Genomic DNA, 16,231 nt, shown 5'->3' with positions numbered 1-16,231 from the left:
CTTTACTAACAATTGTCACCCCAATAAACTTTAATTTAAATATATATATATATATATATATATATATATATATATATACACTAGCTATATTAATTTCAGAAGATCTGACTTCAGAGCAAGGAAAATTTATCAGTGATAAAGAGAGTTATTATGTAATGATCAAGGATGAATTCTCCAAGAAGACATAGCAATCCTTAACGTGTGTGTACCTAACAACAGAGCATCAAAGTAAGTGAGGCAAAAACCAATAGAACTACAAGGACAAATAGATGAATCCATTATTACAGTTGGAGACTTCAACATCTCTTTATCAGAAATGGGAAGATCTAGCAGACAGAAAATCAGTAAGGACATATTTGAACCCAACAACATCAATCAACTGGATATAATTGATAACTATAGAATATTTTACCAAAAATAGCAAAATACACATTCTTCTCAAGCTCACATGGAACATTTACCAAAATATACCACATTATGGGCCATAAAACACACTTTAATAAATTTAAAGGAATAGGATTCAAGCAAGACAGGTCTGCTTTCAGAACACAATGTGTTAAATTAGACACAATTGCTAGAAAGTCCCCAAATACTCGGAGTGTAAACAACACACTTCTAAATAACACATGAGTCAAAAAAGAAATCTCAAGAGAAACATTGAAATATTTTTAACTAAATGAGAATGAAAAAACAAGTTACAAAAATTTGTGAGATGAAGCAAAAATAGTTCTTAGAGGGAAACCTATAGTATAGTATTGAATGCATATATCAGAAAAGAAGAAAGATTTAAAATCAATCATCTAAGCATTATATAAGCAACCACCTTGGGGAGCGGAGGAGCAGGGAAAATCAAATCCAAAGTAAGGAGAAGAAAAGAAATAATTGAAAACTGGAGCAGAAATCAATGACATTGAAAACAGGAAATTGATAGAGAAAGTCAAAAAAACAAAAGCTGATTCTTTGAAAAGATTAATAAATTTATAAGCCTCTAGTCAGGCTAACTAAGAGGAAAAGCAATAATACAAATTCCTAATATCAGAAATTAAAGAGAGGACATCACTATACCTGTGGACATTAAAAGGATGTTTAAGGAATAGTATGAACAACTCTATGCTAATAAATTTGATAACCTACATAAAATGGTCCAAATTTTTGAAAGCTGCAATATGCCAAAACTCACATAAGAAGAAATAGACAATCTGAATAGGTTTATATCTATTAAAGAAATTGCACCAATAATTAATAACCTTGTAGAACAGAATGCCCCAGGCCCAGACAGGTTCAGTGGTGAATTATACTAAACACTTAAGGAAGAAATTATACCAATTTATCTTCCAGAAAATGGAAGCAGAGGGAACACTTTTTAAAATATTCTATAAGCACAGAATTACCTTAATACCAAAACCAGATAAGGACATTACAAAAAAAGAAAACTACAGACCAATATCTTTCATGAATATAGATTTTTAAATCCTCAAAAAATGTTAGCAAATTGAAGCCAACAATGTATAAAAAGAAGTATACACTATGATAAAGTGGGATTTATCCCAGGAATGTAAGGCAGGTTCAACATTAAAAAATCAATTTATGTAAACCATTATTACATTAACAGGCTAAAGAAGAAAAATTATACAATCATATGATCAGAGGCAGAAAAGCATTTGACAATAATCCATCACTCATTTATAAGGAAAAAAAAATACTCTCAGCAAACTAACAGTAGAGGGGAACATCCTTAACATGATAAAGAACATCTACAAATAACCTACAGCTAAAATCATACTTAATGGTGAGAAACTAGACACTTTCTCACTAAAATCAGGAACAAGGCAAGGATGTTGCCTCTTGCTACTCCTTTTCAACATTGTACTGAAAATCCTTGTTAATGCAATATGACAAGAAAGGGAAATAAAATCATACAGGTTGGGAAGGAAGAAATATAATTGTTTGTAGGTGACATGAGTATCTATGTAGAAAATCCCCAAAAATCAAAAAACTCCTGGAACTAAGGTTGAAGAATAAAAAACTAATATACAATAGTCAATTGCTTCCCTATATTTATACTAGCAATGAACTGGCATTTGAAATCGAAAGCACAATACCACTTACATTAGCATCCCCAAAACTTAAACACGTAGGTATAAATTTAACAAAATATGTACAAGATTTATATGAAGAAAACTACAAAACTTTGATAAAATAATTAAATGAAGAATTAAATAAATGAAGAGGTATTCTATTTTTATGGATAGGAAGACTCAGTCTTGTCAAAATGTCAGTTCTTCCCAACATGACACATAGATTCAACTCAATTCCAATCAAATCCCAGCAAGTTATTTTTGAATACTGGCAAACTGATTATAAAATGTAAATAGAGAGGCAACAGACCCAGAATAGACAACACAATATTGAAGGAGAGGAACGAAGTCAGAGGGTGCCATTCCTGACCTCAAGACTTCCTATAAAACTACAATAAGCAGGCAGTGTAGTATTGGTGAAAGAATAAATAGATCAATGCAACAGAATAGAGAAATATACCCACACAAACAGAGTCAACTGATCTTTGACAAAGGAGTGAGGGCAATACAATGGAGAAATGATAGTCTTTTCAACAAATCATGCTGGAACAACTGGGCACCTACAAGCACAAATATGAATCTAGACACAGACCTTATACCCTTTACTAAAATTAAGTCAAAATGGATCACAAACATGATATAAAATGTGTAACTGAAACTCCTAGAAGATAACATAGAAGAAAATCTATATGACCTTGAGTTTGACAATGACTTTTTAGATACAACACAAAAAGCAAGATACATAAAAGAAATAATGGATATGCTGGACTTTGCTAAAATTAAAAACTACTCTGCAAAAGCACTGTCAAGAGAATAAGAAGACAAGCCACAGACTGGGGAAAATATTTGCAAAAGACATGTCTGATAAAGGACTGCTATCCAAAATACACAAAGAACTCTAAAAACTCAACAGTAAGAAAATGAAGAACTCAATTAAAAAATAGGCAAAAGATCTGAACAGACACTTCATCAAAGAAAATACACTAGGTGGCAAATAAGCATATGAAAAGATGCTGCACATCTTATGTCATTAAGGAATTGCAAATGAAAACAACTAGATAATACTCCACATCTATTAATATTAGAATGGCAAAAATCCAAAACACTGAGAATCAAAATACTGGCAAAGATATGGAGCAACAGCAACTCTCATTCATTGTTGGTGGAAATGCAGAACAGTATAGCTATTTTGGAAAACAGTTTGGCAGTTTCTTACAAAACTAAACATAACTCGTACCATAAAATCTAGCAATCGTGCTCCTTAGTATTTACCTAAATGAGTAAAAAACTTACACCCACATAAAAACCTGCATACAGATGTTTATGGCAGCTGTATTCATAATTGTCAAACATGGAAGCAACGAAGATGTACTTCAGTAATGGTGGTGCATCGAGACCATGCAATATATTATTCAGTGCTAAAAAGAAATGAGCTATCAAGCCGTGAAAAGACATGGAGCAACCTTAAGTGCATCTTAATAAGTGAAAGAAGCCAATTTGTAAAAGCAATATACTGTATGATTATAATTATACGACATTCCAGCAAAGGAAACTATGTAAATAGTAAAGAAAACAGTGGTTGCCAGAGTTTGTGAGGGAGGGGAGTGAATAGGTAGAACACAGAGGATTTTTAGGGCAGTGAAACTATTCTGCATGATACTATAATGGTAGATACATGTCGTTATACATTTGTCCAAACCCACAGAATGTCTGACACCAAGAGGGCGCCCTATGTACCATATGGACTTTGGGTGATAATAATATGTCAATGTATGTCGACCAACTGTAACAAGTATATCAATAAATCAACAAACAACAAGTGCTGGCAAGTATGTGGAGAAAAGGGAACCCTCGTGCACTGTTCGTGGGATTGCAGATTGGTTCAGTCGCTGTGGAAAACAGTACGAGGTATTTCAAAAAATTGAAAATGTTCTTCAGATTCCACATGTAAATGAGATCATACTGATATGGTATTTGTTTTTCTCCATCTGACTTACTTCACTTAGCATAATATTCTCTAGGTCCATCCATATCATTGTAAATGGTAAGATTTCATTTTTCTTTATGGCCAAGTAATACTCCATTGTATAAATGTACCACAGTTTCTTTCTCCAGTCATCTACCAATGGGCATTTCGGTTGTTTCCACATCTTGGCTATTGTGAATAGCGCTGCAATAAATATAGGGATGCATATATTTTTTTCGAATTAGTGTTTTGGATTTCTCTGGATAGATACCAAAGAGTGGAATTGCTGGGTCATAAGGTAGTTCCATTTTCAATTATGACCCAGCAATTCCACTCTTGCGTATCTATTCAGTGAAATCCAAAATGCTAATTCGAAAAACTATATGCACTCCTATATTTATTGCAGCACTATTCACAATAGCCAAGACATGGAAACAGCCAAATGCCCATTGGTAGACTCTCAATATTATATGGTATAACATTATAGTCTCTTGGATAGCATATCATTAATGTCAATTATTAAATCTCTTTATTTTAGATGTAAATATGGAAGAGAGAATTTTGCTGGATTCAGTTCTTTGATCCAATCTGTGAATCTTTTTATTTTAAGAGAGGAATTTAAATTCTTTTTTTTTTATATTATAAAATATATGTTTGGGCTTATCTCAGTCATCTATTTTTGATAAGAGGTGTGATCAAAAAACACGGTAAATGTTTTTTAAAAAGTTTATCACAGTAAAAGACACATTGCCATTAATCCCTCTCAAAATACGCCCCCTCACTTCGAACACACTTATCCCATCGTTCTTGCCACTTTCTGAAGCAGTTCTGGAAGTCTTCTTTCATGAGTCTTTAGTTGCACTGTGTGGCTGCCTTGATGTCCTGAATTGATCCAAAACGTTTACCTTTCATGGTCATTTTGACTTTGGGGAATAGCCAGAAGTCGCATGCTGCCAGATTCGGTGAATAAGGTGGATGAGGACACACCATAATGTTTTTATTTGACAGAAATTGTCCTACCAGAAACAATGTGTGACATGGAGCATTGTCATGATGGAGGATGAAGTAAAGGCACTCATGAAAGACGACTTCCAGAACTACTTCAGACAGTGGCAAGAACGATGGGATAAGTGTGTTCAGAGCGAGGGAGAGTATTTTGAGGGGGATTAATGGCAATGTGTCTTTTACTGCAATAATTTTTTTTTAATTTAAACATTCATTGTATTTTTTATCACACCTCATATTATCCTTTATTTTCCTCTACTTTTCTTTTGTTTAACTTTTTTGCCTTATCATCTGTTTTTAATCATTTCCCCGTCTTTAATCATTAATTTGGAAGAGCAGATATCAGATTTTTACTTACAGCAAACTAAACAAAATTATTTGTAAATAAAATGTTTTAATTTAATTTTCTAAATTCACCTACTTTAGAAATGAAAAAACACCTATGGCCCCTACCTATGAAAGGTAAGAAAATTAGTCTGCTTACACTTTATTTTTTGTTTCCTTTAATTTAATTTTATAAGAGCAATCAGAGTCTCCCAAACTATTATCATGAAATAAACTTCAGGGTTTTTTTTATACTGTAGCTTTTCTCTCAAGAATTATATTTCTTGCTTTGTGATCACAATACCACTGTTATTTCCATTTTATTTCTAAGTTTAAAGAATTATAGACTTCTCTAAGTTTCTAGAATTAATTAAGCCCATATACATTGTCGGGTTCTTTAGCTTGACTCTTCCTTTTGCCATCCAAAGCAACCAGATCAGCACTGTAGAAACAGAATGCAAGCCACATATGTAATTTAAAAATTTTTAGTGACCACATCAGCAAAGAAATGGGAAAAAAAATTAAATAATATATTTTACTTAACCCAATATATCTACAATATAATTACAATGTGCAATCAATTAAAAACTATTGAGACATTGTGCATCCTTTTTTTCTTACTAAATCCTCAAAATCTAGTGTGTATTTTACTCCTGTAGCACATCTCCACTCAGACTAGTCACAGTTCAACTGCTCAATAGCCACATAGGGTGACTAGATACCCACATTGGACAGCATAACTATAGATCACAGTACACACAAAAAATGACAATGTTCTTTGTCTCATCCCAAGATGTTCCAGCCCACAGCCCCAGGCTAATGAGAGCAACGTCTCAGCACACTCAGTCCTTCCAACATTCACCACTTAGGAAGCACTGGGCTGGATGACTTTTAGGAAGTGGTTAATTAAGACAGTGTTTCTCAAACTTTAATGTGCCCAAGAACTACCTGAGCACCTTGTTAAAATGCAGGCTCTGATTCAGTACCTCTAGAGTGGGTCCTGAGATTCTGCATTGTGAACAAGCTCCTAGAGAATGCTGATCCTCGGAAAACACTTGAGTAGCAATAGATTAGGTTCTGTATACTGAGGTCTGGAATAACTGAGAATGTCTTTCTGATACCTTTCAACTTGCCATGTAGAGCAACCTCAATCGGTGTTGTCCGATAGAAATATAACACAGCCATATATAGAAGGTGGCTACAGAATTCTTTGGTCTCATTCCTTTCATTTTCCCTCTAAGCTCTTTATCATGGTCTTCTGGAATCTGATGTAGCTGAGATAATTTATATGGTCAGCCTAATTTATTTTTAACCTTTCTGCCTCGATAGTTTATCCTTTATCCTTAAATAACAACATGCTAATTTTTATTTGTTTTTTGTTGTTGGGTTTTTGTTGTTGTTGTTGTTGTTGTTTTCTGGAACATGATGAAACTTTTGATCTGCCAATTCAGATGTTCTTTTACTTTGGGAAGGTTTTCATATAATTGCATATTTCTTCAATTAAAAGATACTTTTTTTTATATTTTAGTCTCTGTCAAACTGAGAAATATTTTGTGACACATTCATTTAATATATTATCCCTCAAAAACTATTTTGAAATTAATGACACATGTTGAAATTAATAATTTAAGATCAAAGAAATACAGTCTTTTATATTTTTCAGTTTCTTTTGTTCTCTCTTTTTTTTCCAGAAAGTCCACATAGTCCTCCTATACCGTTTCTTTGTTTTCCATCACTATTATTCTTTCTAACTATTTTTGTCTCTTTGTCTTTGTCTTCTGCATTCTATGAAATTTTTCCCAAAGCTGTCCTCTAAGTCAGAACTCAATTTTTCACAAGGTGGACTTATATCTACCTGCTTCTAATTTGGGTTTGGGTTTTGTAAAGTTTTTATTTTCTTTTTGTGCTTTCCTTGGCTTTGCCTCTCATCATCTCTTGTGTTTCTTTGAGCTCTTGCTTTATAAAACCTGTGATCTCTAATGCTTTAGAGTTTGGAATAATTTTCTTCTGTTTCCTGGAATAATTCTAAACCCTTGCTTTGCATACAACAAATGCCTCTTTTTTTATTGGAAGTATTTTTGCATAAGACCCATTATGGTGCTTTCGGTTTTCTGTGCAGCTGTTGAAGGTGTGTTCGGTGGGGAGGGAGGGCTGTAAACTTTAGGCACAGGGATCCAACTGGAGTTGGTCCTACACATTTCACATTCATAGCTCTCAGCTATTTTGTGCTTTATTGCTGTTTAGAATAGATATTTTCCTCTCATTATACTTTTAGCTGCTTGCTACTACTTTACATAAAAGCTATTGATTTTTCTTTGGTTTATTTTGTCATCAGCTATCTCAATTAACTCAATTAATTTACAATTGTTTCTCTTAGCTATGGTCTACATGAAACAGCAAGCATTTACATATTTCTTGTTATGTGCCTGTCATTGTTTTTTTGTTCTTTATCTTTACAACATCTCTACGAGGTGAGTACTACTATTAGTCCATAAGACAGAAGAAGAAAGTCATGTTAAGTATCTTACCCAAGTTCACACAGCTAGTATGTGATAAAATGCTCATTTGAACCCAGGTAGCTGGGCTTTTAAATCATGATACTGTTTGCAAAACTTGATTTTATCTCCCTCTCTCCAACTTTTTTTCCTTACCTTATTGCAATGGTTACAATGAAGTGTGCATAATTTTCTTCATCCTGTCATTTCTTCTACAAGCTGCCCCTCTCCAGTAAGGAGATCAGCTGGGTGTCAGAAAAGCTAATGTCTAGAGTAGCTCTGTCCTAACTGGGCATGTACTCCTCGGCAAGGGTTTAAGAACTCTGAGTCTCAACTTTCTCATCAATGAAATAGCAATAAACACATCGACCTTTTTTTTACCTCTCAGGATTATTGTGAGATTTAAATATAAACATTTATAGAAACTGCTCCAAGATCTAGAAAAAGTTATCATTATTACTACAATTTCACACCCAGAGTACTTTTATTTCAGGTGTTGTTCTGTTTGACATAGTCATCCTCAAGTCACCCAGTTGCCTAGAAACTTCTTATTGACATATTTTCTCTACCATTTTCTATTCCCCAATGCATACCCATGTACACAGCACAAACCCACCACAACTGTTATCACCTGCCATTCTCCAAAGAACCATTCTTGTACTGCATCCATGTTACAGAGACTTCTAGTTGCCTATCCAGTATCTAATAGTCCTTCTTTCTTTATCAGTGAAACCTGTATATTGATGGATGGGGCAATGTGCTCAGCTTTAAAAACTCATTTCCAAACCTTCTTTGTAGCTAAACTTAGCCAATGAAATATACTCAGAAGGTGTATAACACAGCAGAAAAGTAGGTCTTTTTTACTTAAATGTAAGATCCAAAACCATAAAACTCCTAGAAGAAAATGTAGGAAGTAAATTTGCAAATATTACCCTTAATAATATTTTTACTGATATCCCCTCAGGCAAGGGAAGTAAAAGAAAAAATAAACGTACGGGATTACATTAAATTAAAAAGTTTTTTCACAGCAAAAGAAATCATCAATAAAGCAAAAAGGCACCCTACTGAATGGGAGAAGATATTTGTCAATGATGCATCTGATAAGGGGGTTAATATCCAAAATTTATATTTAAAAAAACTCATTCAACTCAACACCAGAAAAACCAAACAACCCAAAAAAAAAATGGGCAAAGGACATGAAGAGACATTTTTCTAAAGAGAACGTATAGATTAACAGACATATGAAAAAATGTTCAACCTCACTAATCATTAGAGAAATGCAAATAAAAACCACAATGAGATACCACCTCACTCTGGTCAGAACGCTTATCATCAACAAATCAACAAAGAATAAGTGCTGGCGAGGATGTGGAGAAAAGGGAGCCCTCATACCCTGCTGATGGGATTGCAGATTGGTGCAGCCACTATGGAAATCAGTATGGAGGTATCTCAAAGAACTGGAAATGGAACTACCTGATGACCCAGCAATTCCACTCTTACGTATCTATCCAGAGAAATCCAAAACGCTAGTTCAAAACAATATATACACCCCTATGTTTATTGCAGCGCTATTCACAATAGCCAAGACATGGAAACAACCGAAATGCCCATCAGTAGACGACTGGATTTAGAAACTGTGGTACATTTATACAATGGAGTATTACTCGGCCATAAAGAAGAATGAAATCTTATCATTTGCAACAATATGGATGGACCTAGAGAACATTATGCTATGTGAAATAAGTCAGATGAAGAAAGACAAATACCATATGATGTAACTTATACGTGGAATCTAAAAGACAGAATAAATGAGCAAACTAAACAGAAATAGTCTCAAAGATATAGAGGAAAAAACTGATGTTTGTTAGATGAGAGGGGGTGGGGATGAGGGAGAATGTGAGAAGATTAGAATGCACAAATTGGTAGCCACGATATTGCCACGAGGATATGAAAGACAGTTTGGGGAATATAATCAATAATGTTGTAAAGATTTTGTAGGGTGTCAGGTGGGAACTCGTCTTATTAGGGAGACCACTTCATGGACAGTATAGATGCCAGACCACTGTACTGTACACCTGAAGCTGAAGCTAAATAATGTTGAATGTCAACTATAACTTAATATATATATATAGCCATGGGACGTGGAGCACAGCATAGGGAGTAGAGTCAATTGTAACAGCTATATAAGCTATCAGAGGGGCAGTAGATTGGGAGAGGGAGTTATCTCTTTGTGAGGGCTGTAAATGTCTAACTATTACATGTTTTGTAAGTCTGAAACTAATAAAAAGGAAAAAGAAAAGTAAAGTAGGTCTTTTTGCATGATAATTATGCCCATACTACTGATGAAGAAACTGAGGCTCAGGGAGCTGGTACAGTTTACCCTAAAACTTTCAGTCTTTCTGACTGCAAAGATGAACACTATTCTGGTTTCTTTATGTCCCTTATCTTAGTCAAAGATAATAATTAGTTAACCATGTCTAAGGCTCAAGGTGTCACTTGGGCCCATCAAATGTTGAACTTGAACCGAGATCAAGTCCTGAATTACCCTATGCCCCAAAGAGTGGCTTGAAGGATCAGAATTTAAACAGGTCAGAGAATCTAGGCAGTATAACAGGTCACTCGGGGTTGACAAAAATGCAGGTAACTGCCAATGCCCCACCAGCTAGCCCCTCCTAATAAGGTAGGCATTCATCGCCTATGTATCTTAGGCCCCAGCTTTGCCCAGTGCCCCCCTCCTCCTCTTCTGCACCTGTTCAGAGAAGACCTGGATTTGAGATCCTACAAAATTCACAGGGGCATCCTCAAAGCAAACTGTAATGTCATGAAAAGTACACATCTCAAGTGAATTCCTGTCTTCCGCTGTTAGAGCTCGAGGGTTCTGGGTAAATGTTCTAGGGTTAAAAATTCGTCCCTTTGGAAAGTGATTGTAACTTGAAGGAGAAAAAAATCACATAAAACAACCGCAAAAACAAGACATATTTGTAAACCTTATACTTTCTTATAGAGGGAGGCTGATTATCCGAGATTGGACAATTAAGTTCGCGAACTCATCCTAGAAAAAATGCCACATACCTCACTGCTGAATATCATTACGGTCACCTTCGAAGTGCTCCCCTTGGGAAACTGTGCACCAACACCAGCACCCAGTCCACCCTTCAAAGCAATTTTGGAACTCTTTTTCTGGAATAGTCATCAGAGCTGTCATCACATTGCCCTTGATGTCCTGAATGTCATCAAAATGTCTTCCTTTTAATATTTCCTTTATCTTCGGGTAAAGAAAGAAGTCACTGGGGGCCAGATCAGGTGAGTATGGAGGGTGTTCCAATACAGTTATTTGTTTACTGGCTAAAAACTCCCTCACAGACAGTGCCGTGTGAGCTGGTGCATTGTGATGCAAGAGCCATGAATTGTTGGTGAAAAGTTCAGGTCGTTTCGTCTAACTTTTTCACACAGCCCTTTCAGTACTTCCAAATAGTAAACTTGGTTAACTGTTTGTTCATTTGGCACAAATTCATAATGAATAATCCCTCAACATCTTTGCAACAAGTTCGAGAATTTAATTGTCGTATGTTCTTTTAATACTTATGAACAATCCCTGTGCGCACCCATGATTCAGGATAGAGAATATTTACAGTGGCAAAATTAACTTACATAGGCTTATGGCACTCCTGGCAATGGATTTCAATTTAACCAACATTTCCAAAGTTGTTTTCAAACTTCTGTTAGACTTTGAAATCTGTGAGCAAGCCTTTTAGATGTTGTAACTTAAAACATGTACACACAATTAAATATATGATTACCATATTAAGTATTTTCTCTTCTTTAACATGTTAATAAAGATTCAACATTGTAACTATATAGCAGGTAGGGAACTCCAGGAAGAAACTTTGGAATCATGCCAGCAAATGCCACCAAGACCATACATCCTGCATCCACTCATTGAAGAGTAGGGAAAATACAGAGAAGTATCTGCAGAGTTTTGCTCCAGAGTCTCAGAATATTCAGTAGTGGATTTAGACTTAATATTTAAGTTAAACCACCAAAGGAGAATAACAAGAAACAAAACAAAAAACACACAACAGACAGCAAACCATTCATAGAATCTTCATCATCAAATATTTCATGATTAAGGTTCGCAGCAGTGATAAAGAACCTGCTTCATCTGCAGGAATGGTTCAGAACTTTGGAGAACAGGGAACAGCATAATTTGGGTCTACATGGCGTTCACATTTGTTTCTAAGGGTCTTTCCCATAGCATCTGATTTCTTCTCAGAATTTGCATGAAGTAGCTAGCTCTGGTACTGGATTCCTCAGAAAAGTTGACAAATTGTCTTTCTCACTTTGATTGATAAGAAATCTCAGGGTCCCTATCTATTCTACTTATAAAATTTATCACATAAACTTCAATACAAAGATCAAAAAATGTCTTGGCAATATGAATTTCTCTTAAGGGTTTTTGTTCAGAATTCACGAAGTAAATACATCTCTTCCAAAGTATCTATTCCGATATTCTGGGTTAACAACAATAATAAAAATTAAGTTCAGAAGGAGCACTCAAATACCACACCAAAATAAATGTGAGGTATAAAGCACTACACCAAGTTACAAAGATCCTGGTTAAAGAAAAAATGTGGTGCCAGCTTGGGGATTTAAGAGTGTATAACTCTCTCCTTCAGTTTGAAAAAACCTCGCTTGGAGCCTTACACATAGTAGAAACTCAGAAATGTTTGTTAAAACCTTGAATGCTATTTTGAAGAAATCTCCAAGACCACAGTTCACACTTCGAAAGAGAATAGCAACCCCCACAAACCACAAGTGTTTCAAAGTTCTTATTATATCTGAATAGACCCCAGTATCTAATGCCTTATGTTTGTGCTGTTTATTTAAACATTCCTGCATGGCGTGAGGGGCTTAAGTGTTAGAGTAAATGACTTCTAAGTCAGTGGTTATCAAACTTTAGCTGCAGGAAAATCTCCTGGGGAGCTTGCTAAAACACATATTCCAGGGCCCCAAACCAGAGATTCTGGTTCAGCCGGTCTGGGGTGGGGCCCATAAATATGCATTTCTAACAAGGTCCCATGGGATAGAGATGCTGCTAGTCCTTGATCCACATTTCAAATAGCTTTGCTTTAAGGTTCTTTCCAACTCTAAGAGTCTGGCGTTAAGAACCTAGTCTCAACCATTTGCAAAATTCTTTCGGGTCTGGGATTTTAAGGTATCCTACCAGCGCAAAATCGCAGGAAGGGGTAATCCTTATGCACACCTACGTATAGGTCCTCTGCACTCTCAGGCTCCAAGCCCCCACTCCCCACACTCACCGAACTTTCCCGGGGTCTGGGGACTCTCAGAACCCTAGAGCCGGCCCCCAGCTCTCCAGAGGGTTACACCGCGCGAGGGAGCGCGGGAAGCCCTGGTCCACGCTGCGCAGCAGGTGGGTACCCAGTGTGCGCTGCTTGTGCTGGGAGGCTCTTTTAAGCCAGCGCTGACCCTTGACTTTGGCCTGGCTCTCCACCGAGGGGCTTTTAACTCTGCGCGTTTTCTTCTGAGAGTCCGGAGATGTTCCAGCTGCCTGTTGGCTTTGTCCACAGCTGCTAGAGGCGCTTTTGGGAAAGCCGTGGGCTGCCAAAAGAGCTGGACAAGCAGAATTCCTCAGAAACTGAGGGCAACCTTCATGTGCTGGACCCTGAGCTGAGGTCAAGGCTGCGACTTGGGCTGAGACCTCTCGCCCTTTAGCGCCCATGGTTCCCCTGGTGGTTTCCTCAGAGCTAGCCTGCAGAGAACCAGAGAAAATTCTCAGAGGGGAAAGCTGGGGTCTGAGAGAGACAGAGAGAACCTCTGCTCAGGGTAGCAGGAGTTCTCTCAGGCATCTTCCGAGAAGGGCAGGGCTGGGAAACGGATCCGGCAACAATAATGAACATGCGATTTAGCACAGAGATCCCAATGAGAAACTTGGAAAGCATTGCCTATTCTTAGATGAATGGCATATTTGTTTGTTTGCTCGTTTGTCGTGGACATGTAGCCACAATTGAGATTTTATATGTAAACATGTTCCTGGCTTGTACAGTTGAATTCAGTCTGTCAGAGCACTGCTTCAACCTGCCAGCTTCTGCAGGCTGTCCTTGAAGACATGAGACATGCTAACATGACACTGATAAAAGTTTATTAAAAGACCAAGAAGAAACATGAGAGATGGCTCAGAAGGGACCTCCTGGGCACCAAAGCTCTTGGTTCTGGGACTGCTTCTGAAGTTAATTAGAAAGTTTTCAAGTATGATAAAAGTTTATTAAAAGACCAAGAAGAAACATGAGAGATGGCTCAGAAAGGACCTCTTGGGAACCAAAGCTCTTGGTTCTGGGACTGCTTCTGAAGTTAATTAGAGAGTTTTCAAGTATGTTTCAGAAGGAATGGGGTTGGAAAGACGGAGAGAAGGAAGTTGAATGAGGGTTGTCAGGACCTTTTCCTTTTTATTATCATTATTATTATTATTATTATCATTTAAACAAAGAGAACACAAATGTGTAAACGAATAACTGATTTTCTTTTTGTTTTTTATTAATAAGAGGGAAGTGGTTTCCCTGAGAAGACAGCGTATTTACTCTAAGCCAAAATCGTCCTGGACTTCTGGAATCCACTCAGCACAGTGAGGATTATGGGGTATTCTCCACAGCACAGAACACAGTTCTGTTTAACTTGGGGAGGAGGTCTCAGCTTGGATCATGGGGCTCAGAGCTTCAAAACCTGATTCTTCTCTCCCTAGGTTTCTCTTTTGTGTGTGTGTGTTGGAGAGCAGCGAAGTGTGCTGTGAATATTCACCGCTCGTGACACCACCCACCAGACCTGGTCTGACTGTCAAACATGACCCCACAAAACTCCCCCAAGAGATGGAATGAAAACCACCAACACAACCCAATTAAAGCAGAATGGAGGGGAGAAATTGGAGGCGTGCTCTTCACACACCAGCACCCAGTGTTGTTTCTAGAACATAACCAGAAAAAAAAAAAAACCTCAAGATGTCAAAGAATGGTTTCCCTAGTTGAGATCCACTCTCTTCCACCCCAAGACTCATCGTTTACTATCAATGAATCTCAGATCCTGTCCAGGCTTTAATGGAGATGTGCCTTTAGCCACCAGAGTGAAACAAACAGTGACATTGAGAGCTGGAAGGTCAGAAAGCTGGAGTCTCAGAGACAAAACATACGTCCAGTTCACAGTCATGCCTGGCCCTGTGGAAGCTTTGCCTATGCTATGTCCATATAACTTGGTGTGCAAAGATTAATTGAGACATTCTTCCCCAATCATTAGTAAAATCCCAAGGGAAAAAAGGAGCCTATTTCATTTCAGGAGAAGGGTGGGGTTTTTACTTCACAATTAGTGAAGTAGTATTCAAGTATCAATGGAGTCAAAGGAAGTTGGGTTTTTTATCTTAGTCATTTCTCTGGAAAATATTATTGCAGGAATGTTTTCACTTGTAACACAATCACAATTTAGGTTTCACAATCACAATGTGATGTAATAGTGGCTTTAGCCATCTATAGCCTCTTCTGTAGAATTCAACATTTCCTTTTCCTCTCTTCTGCTTATAAAATTGAAACAAGTTTTTTCCCCTAGAGAAATTATAATGCAAAATTTGTCCTCTATTGAAAACTACATTTATTATACTAAGGATCTATTAATCTAATTTGTTTCAGAAAGTAGGAGTTTTAAGCTGGACATTTGGAGGAATTTAAATACTAAAATCACCAAGTTTTCAATTTCCTAACACAAAAAGTAGCCTAGTTGGACATTTATCTGCTTTGGTTTCACTTACCAGTTTTTTCTAGAAAAAGAAAAAGTGTTGAATAAAAGAAAAGAAATCCAGAATTCCAAAATTGTGGATTTTATTCTCTCAGAATTCATTCTTAGTTATATTTGCTTTTCATTAACCCAACCTCTACAGTCTGGGTTTTCTGCAACTGTTTTAGACTGAGTAATATCAAGCTGCATTCTACTCTTACACTCCTTAATTCCCACAGAGAAATATTGATGATATTTCCAACACTGTGCAACACATATTTCCAGAAATATGCAAGATGATTGTGGATGGGCGATGATTTAAATGAACATGATTGACTTTCTCCTTGATGCAATCAGAATTATTAAAAGGGAAAAAAGGAAACATTGTTCTCACCACCTGACTCAATAGTACTCTGTAGGCCTATATACCAGTAGGTAAAAATGATAATAATAAATAAAATGCAATGCTGATAATGAAAGCCAACGCACTTTCCTGTTCCTGTATTAAACAATATTGAAATCTGGTATACTTTCCTTTCTCTATGTTAAGCCATATTGAGAACAAGCAAAAATGACTTAGCTACTTGTTC

General features: G+C 36.6%; 1 protein-coding gene across 1 annotated transcript in view; it reads right to left on the bottom strand.

The window, feature by feature from the left end:
• Positions 1–13,443, bottom strand: part of COL6A5 (collagen type VI alpha 5 chain) — a 113,834-nt gene extending 100,391 nt beyond the window's left edge. The window contains 1 exon segment of the mRNA XM_033131493.1: positions 13,187–13,443. The gene's annotated coding sequence lies outside the window, so the exon portion shown is untranslated.
• Positions 13,444–16,231: the final 2,788 nt, after the last annotated feature.

Source organism: Rhinolophus ferrumequinum, chromosome 17, assembly GCF_004115265.2.
Source record: "Rhinolophus ferrumequinum isolate MPI-CBG mRhiFer1 chromosome 17, mRhiFer1_v1.p, whole genome shotgun sequence".
Lineage (NCBI taxonomy): Eukaryota > Metazoa > Chordata > Mammalia > Chiroptera > Rhinolophidae > Rhinolophus > Rhinolophus ferrumequinum.
The sequence above is the reverse complement of the archived record's forward strand: the minus strand, read 5'-3'. Positions and strand labels throughout refer to the sequence as shown.